At 37.4% G+C, this 7,046-nt stretch overlaps 1 pseudogene; it reads left to right on the forward strand.

The window, feature by feature from the left end:
* Positions 1–5,349: 5,349 nt before the first annotated feature.
* LOC102248133 lies at positions 5,350–6,489 on the forward strand (annotated as a pseudogene).
* Positions 6,490–7,046: the final 557 nt, after the last annotated feature.

The following is a 7,046-nucleotide window of genomic DNA, read 5'->3' on the forward strand; positions in this document are numbered from 1 at the left end:
TAAATAGAATATGTTAATAATGCTGGGCACAATAACCACTTTCTTGATACAAAGCACTGTTTGAATTTAATAACCAGATAAAATCCAATATGGTTCTTTTCCTCCCTCAGAAAATGTTTTATTTAAAAATTATTCATGTTAAAGTGATTTTAACTTGATGTCAGAAATGAGCCTCAGTACTATATGAAAGTCTTTCAAAGTGTAATTATTCACTGTAGAAAGCCAAGCTCTAAGTATTACTGCTACATTTTCACAACTTTTCCCTGAAAGTCGGCCCTTATCTTATTTTTTAAAGAAAAATAAAATATTAGCCTGTCTTCAACCTTCAAAGAGATGAGCCATATTTTCTGACTTGTACAAGGTATTTTAAAAAACTAATTTTAGGGATTGGCAGATCCACTATGTAATCCTGGCTTGTTGAAAAGTATATGAATAGATTTCTTCATGAGTTTGGGAACTATGAATAAATATAATGTAAAAACTGTCAAACTCAGATATTTATCTGTGTACTGCAGAAGTTTATGATCTATTCTTCTATGCCTAAATACATGGACAATCAGTTAATGGTGATTAAGTGCTACTATTTCTGCAAAAAAAAACACACGAAAACTATAGAATAAAATGAAAGTAAAGGAAATGGGAAATATATTTTTCCATGCAGCTTTAAAGAGATATGAAATATATAGCAAGGCATGAGTGTTCATGGTCAGTTGTCCTCAATCAGTTAGAAGCATATACAACCATGAGAGAAAATAGTGGTTATAGAAACAATATGAAACTGGGAGTCCGAATTGCCATCATTAAGAGTTATTATGGAACCAAATAAACTGATGGTCAAAAATAGAACCAGAGTCGTAGAAGCAGGAACAGACTGTTGAACCTCAGGGGGAATGGAGAGGAGGGTGGGTCAGAAGAGATCAACCAACGAACTTGCATGCATATATGCATAACATGTGAACACAGACAATGGGGTGGTGAGGGCCTGGAGTGGGGGGTGGGGGGAGAACAGGAGTAGGCTGGAAGAGGTTCATTTGGGGGAAAAGGAGGATCTATGTAATCTTTCAACAATAAATATTAAAATAAAATAAAAAGTTATTATGATTCTGAAGGCCTACCGCTAGGTTAGCAATCAGACTTAAAGGATTCTCCTCCAAGCTATTTTAGATTGTCCATTCATATTTTAAGAAAACCTTTTACAATTCCTAACTTGATCTCTACCTTTCCTACATGCCCAATTTATAACACATATCCAATATTTAAAAGTTATATTTAACAACATATTATACTTTTATTATCCTTGAATCAGAATTGTAAGATTTCAGGACTGGAAGAGACTTTGCAGATTTTCTGACCCACTTGTTTTTGCAGAAAAGGAAATTGTTGTTTTGTTTTTGTTTGTTTGTTTGTGTGTTTGGATATTATATACATAATATGCAAAGGACCAACTTAGGTATCATTTTGTACATATCTAACAAACTACCAGATTCTAAATACCTTTGAGCAGAACAGAAATATTATGTATCAATATCAGCCAGGTGAATTTACTAATTTTAACAATAATTTTATGAAGAAGTTGAGACTATTCTGGTTGTTTATAGATTATAAGAACTTGGGTAAGAGTGCTGAAAAACCAGCAATAAAATTCAAAGGGATCTAAAAATGAGAATAAAGATTGCATTGGTCAGTAGTCCGGTGATTTAGTCTGAATTGTGTATCCTTGTAGAAGTTTTAACCCCAGTACCTCAGAATATGACTGTATTTGCAAATAAGGTCTTAATGAAGTAATTAAGTTCAAATGAGTCCATTATGGTGGGCTTTAATCCAATATGACTGGTCTCATAGAAAGAGGAGATACCATCCACACAGACACACGGAGGGAGGACCTTGGGAAGACAGTAGGAGATGGCCATCTACAAACCAAGGAGGGATGCCTCAGAGTCAAACAATCTTGTCAACCCCTTGATCTTGGACTTCTAGACTTCAGAATTGTGAGAAAATAGATTTCTGTTGTTTAAGCCACTCATTCTGTGGTACATGGTTATGGCAGCCCTAGCAAAATGTGATACCCAGAGCTTGTGAAAATGTGATACCCCGGGCTGAAGATGACCAAATGACATGATTGTCATCTTTATTATGGTGAACACCATAGTTCTGTTTATGGAACATAAGATTTTGTAAACTGTATACAGCTCAGATATCCTGCTGCCACAGTTTCTCAGTTCAAAGTTCCGCCCAAAGACACACATTTTAGACATCTAAAAATAAATGGAAAAATGTTTAAATTTTACTTAAGTCACTTAGAACACACACAAAGTGACTGGATATTCATAACACATGACAACACTTCCTTTAAAACCTCTTTCCTCATCTAAAAAACCTCCCTGTCACAACACAGCAGCTAATCCAATTTCTTTCTCTTTTCTCTTTTTTATAAACTTTCCAAACTCTTTCTTAGCCAGTGCTTATTGGCTTTGCCTGTCTTAGTGCCTCTTGTCCTCAGCATCTCTCCAACTTTTCCAATAGATTTTTTTTCCTAAAGAGGTCTGATGAAATTTATTTCTTCTTACCCACTCCACCAATCTCTTAAAAAGACCAAGGAGCTGACCTTGCCAAGAAAGAACTTCCCTTGACTGAAGGAGGGAAGAGAGAGGCTGTGAACAGTCAGACATCAATTTTTTTTTCCTGTCAAAAATGCATTAAACTTTTTGGCAGCTGTTTCACATTGTTGCTGATATTATTAAGTTTAGAGTAAACTAAAATGTTTCAGTGTATTAAGTGAAATCATCCCTATCCTGTACTCAGGACTTTAAAAAAAAAAACATTAAATGTAAAACTTTTTATTTCTTCCTAAGTTTCATCTTTGCCCCAGTGTTCATGAACTCTAGGATCCTTTTGAATCTTTTTTTCTTCCATCTAACACATAGACATTGTTTCTAGTCTTATGGATTTGATAGCCTGGGACCACCGGCTGAGAATGAGTCAGCAATATAGTGTGGCTGTTTTTATAAAGCCAACTGTGATAGTGAAATATATTAATAGGTCCATGACATCCAAGAGCTAGGAAAGTATCCCTTTGCTAAACTTAGAATTGGTCACGCCCTTCAAGTATTATGCCAAGTTTGGGCACTGGCATTTTAATGTACATGTGAAATGGCCGGGACATTCTGAGAGAAGAGTCACAAAAATGAACCCAAAAATGAAATGAAATGTGGTTAAATTAGTTGAAATTATTGAAACCAGAGGAGAAAAACTTTTACTTATTTACATAAAGACTTTGTAAACAATACATAGAACTATTGTTTTTCAGTTTCTGAGGGAGTCCAAGACAAAACAAGAGGACGTGACCTTCAGAAAATGGAAAACAACATAATGGTCTAATAATAGAGGATTGTTTAAATAAAGTATGGTGCCTCAGTATAATAAAAACCAGTATGAAACACTTGCTAAAACATAGTGAATGCTTTTTTTTTTTATCATCTCAGAGTAAGGAAGGCTCTTCAAAGATTCACATAAAACTCAAACCATAAAGTAAAATAAAGATATAAATTTAAAATTTCCATTAGGAAAACAATAAAACTAGAAAAAGACTTTAAAAAGTCAAATAGAGCAAAAAGTAGAGCAAAGGCCTAATTTCTTCAATGTACAGAAAAATTGAACAATTCAATAAAAAATGACTAATAACCCAATAGAAATATGTACAAAGAATTTAAAGGAAAAGTTTATATTAAGATAAATGCACATGGGTAATAAAAATAGTAAAAGTTATTTAACCTCACTAATAATTAAAGAAGTATATATTATACCTAGAACTAAGTATACATTTAAAAATCTTGCCTTAACCGGTTTGGCTCAGCGGATAGAGCGTCGGCCTGCGGACTCAAGGGTCCCAGGTTCGATTCCGGTCAAGGGCATGTACCTTGGTTGCGGGCACATACCCAGTAGGGAGTGTGCAGGAGGCAGCTGACCAATGTTTCTCTCTCATCAATGTTTCTAACTCTCTATCCCTCTCTCTTCCTCTCTGTAAAAAATCAATAAAATAAATTTAAAAATAAATAAATAAATAAAAATCTTGTTAAAATGCAAAGTTGGTAGTACTATGAATTGGTATATTGTTCTTGGAGAATAATTTGGCAAAAGTGATAAAATTTTTCAATATTTACTCTCTTTGATCAAGCCATTATACTTCTAAAAATTTACTGTAAAGATATTCTTTACACAAGTACAGAAAGATGGAGACACAATTGCAATGTTGTTATAGAAAAAAAATACCAAATGCTCATCAATTAGAAACAATTTAAGTAAATTGTGGTTCATATATTATATGAAATTCTAGGCATCCATTTTATATTCCTGTGTATTGCTATGCACACAGACATGGGAAGATAGCTTAGATATATTGTTAGGTGAAAAACACATTGTAGAAAACATTATGTAAAGTATGAAATAAAGTGTATATATATATATATATACACACATGTATATGCATAAGACTACACACTAAGCTGATAGTCAGGTCTCTATCCCATAACCAAGAGAATGGAGGATTCTCCTCTAGCAAAATTGATCAGTTTAAGAGAAAATACTTGCAGTTAGGTTCTGTGGTCCTCTTTATGTTATAGCAGAGAACCCATCAGTCAGCAAGGGTCACTCAGGCACACCGAGCATCTAACCAAATCAGTTTTTAAGTGATTCCTTAAATATGAACAGAGAAAATGATCAGATATTTGAGGAATGCTTCCAACCAAGAGACCAAAACAAAGAAATTACAAAAACAAACAAAACAATACCCAAACAACACACACACACACACACACACACACACACACACACACACAAAGAAAAAGCCCTCAGAAACACCACCTAGAGAAGCAAAAAAAATTAAAAAGTCATTAATAGCTTCAGTTTCTATGACACACAAAAGAATTCCCTTTTATTTAAAAAATAATCAAAAAAGAAAGGAAAGAAAAGAAATTTTGTGGATAATAAACAGCCATGGAAAAATTCAATACAAGAATTGGAAGGTCGTTGAGGAAAGGTCTCAGAAAACAATACAAAAAGCAAGCAATGGAAAAGAGGAGGAAGAAGGCCGCTGACCACCCCCTCTCAGTCATGCGGCGGGAACTTGGCTGTACTGTGCTGTCCCGCCTCAGAGAAGAAACTCATCTGTTGCAGGCCCAGCCTGGGTGGCTGCCTTTGAAAGCAGGGGAAGGTCAGCATATATCAACCACAGCACAGCAAGGAATTTCCAGAGAGGTCTTATTTCAAACCTTTATAAAAAAAAGAACCACGTTGATTTCTATAAGGGAAATTGAACTGGCCTGAGTTGGAGGGAAAGGATAATGTGTCTAACCTGTAACTCACTCCAGGCGACGGAAGGTCTTATATAAGCAACAGCCCTTTCCTGATAACTATGTGGACCAATGGCTCCTGGGAAAGCTCTGGGAAATATGCCGGGAAATATCAATATTGGGTTGTGGTATTTGTGTCCAGCATGGTGATAAGCAGCTATGTAGTGTCTGTGTGTTTTTTGTAGTATATGAACAAGGGTCATCTGCCCCCACCACCCCCTACCACCGCCATTGGCTTTTTGGGACCAACCTGGCTTCTTCACTGATGGGCTATGCTTTGTTTGATCTCACTGAAGGACTGAGGAGAAGTGGGCAAACCCACTGACTTTATTACTTTCACATATGAGATTTCCCCAGTACTGAAGACCCTGACAGTCTGTGAGCACTGACACCATCTATGCCATGTCAATCTTTTTTTTTAAAAAAAAATATGTTTTATTGATTTTTTTAAGCACTGACACCATCTATGCCATCGCCGTCTATTTTTAAAAATATATTTTATTGATTTTTTACAGAGAGGAAGGGAGAGGGATAGAAAGTTAGAAAAATTGATTAGAAAGAAACATTGATTCAGCTGTCTCCTGCACACTCCCCACTGGGAATGTGCCCGCAACCAAGGTACATGCCCATGCCACTCAGCTAAACCGGTTAGGGCGCCATGTCAATCTTCATGCTCTTCGGCCACCTCACCTTCTTCGACTAGGGCACCAGTGCTGCCATTGTGTCCAGCACGATGTCCTTGAACATGGCCATCTTTGCTTCTATCTGCCTTGCCTCATGCCTGCCTGGGTTCCTGCATGCCTTCATCATGGTAACATTTGCCATCCAGATTTTTTCCCTGTGGCTCATGTTACAGAAGAAACTGACGGCATGTACTCCTCACAGCTATGTGAGGTCACTTTCTTTTGCGTCTGAGAGGCCTGCTGTCCATTCGTGTGTGGGAGCCATCCTCTGCCCTTCTGCTGGTGTCTGTCTCCTGTCTCTGCCTTTTCTACCTCACTCACCTGCAGCTTTTTAAAAAAACATTCATGGGCCTTGGGATGAGGCTGAGATCAAAGCTTGTCCAGGGTTCTCAGTTAAGTTAGAAACCTCCATTTTGTTATCAAGGCACGCTGATGGACCAGCCTCCCAACGAGAATAAGATTTGAAGGCAGAGTTCCATTCTGGAAGCAGCAGCAGACTGTGGGTGGGAGAACAGAGATCAAAACACAAAGTTTACCAAAGGCCTGGCTTGTGAAGAGGCTTATCCTTTCTGTTATTTGTTGGGTGAAAAAGCTTTTTGGGCCCTCATGGATGATTGTCTCCCATTTGTTACTCACTATAACAAATGAAGTGATATGGTTTCTAATTATTAAAAAATAACAACATATCGGTGAGAACCAAGATGGCGGCATAGGTTAAAGTTTGCTGCCTCGAACAACCACTTCAAAAATACAACTAAAAGACGGAATAGACATCACCCAGAACCACAGGAAGGCTGGCTGAGGAGAGATTCTACAACTAGAAGGAAAGAGAAATCCATAATGAAACTCAGAGGAGGCGCAGTGCGGAGGTGAAATACTAAGGTGTGGAGTGCATGTGGAGCGGGCCGGTGGCGGAGGGGGCGGTTGTTGTTTTCAATCGGGAGGGAGTTTCAGACTCTGAGCTCCAGATCCGGGCGAGTCTCTAGGGACCCAGACTCAAACGGGAGAAGCGGGA

The sequence above is a fragment of the Myotis brandtii genome, unplaced genomic scaffold, assembly GCF_000412655.1.
Source record: "Myotis brandtii unplaced genomic scaffold, ASM41265v1 scaffold242, whole genome shotgun sequence".
In the NCBI taxonomy this organism is placed as follows: domain Eukaryota; kingdom Metazoa; phylum Chordata; class Mammalia; order Chiroptera; family Vespertilionidae; genus Myotis; species Myotis brandtii.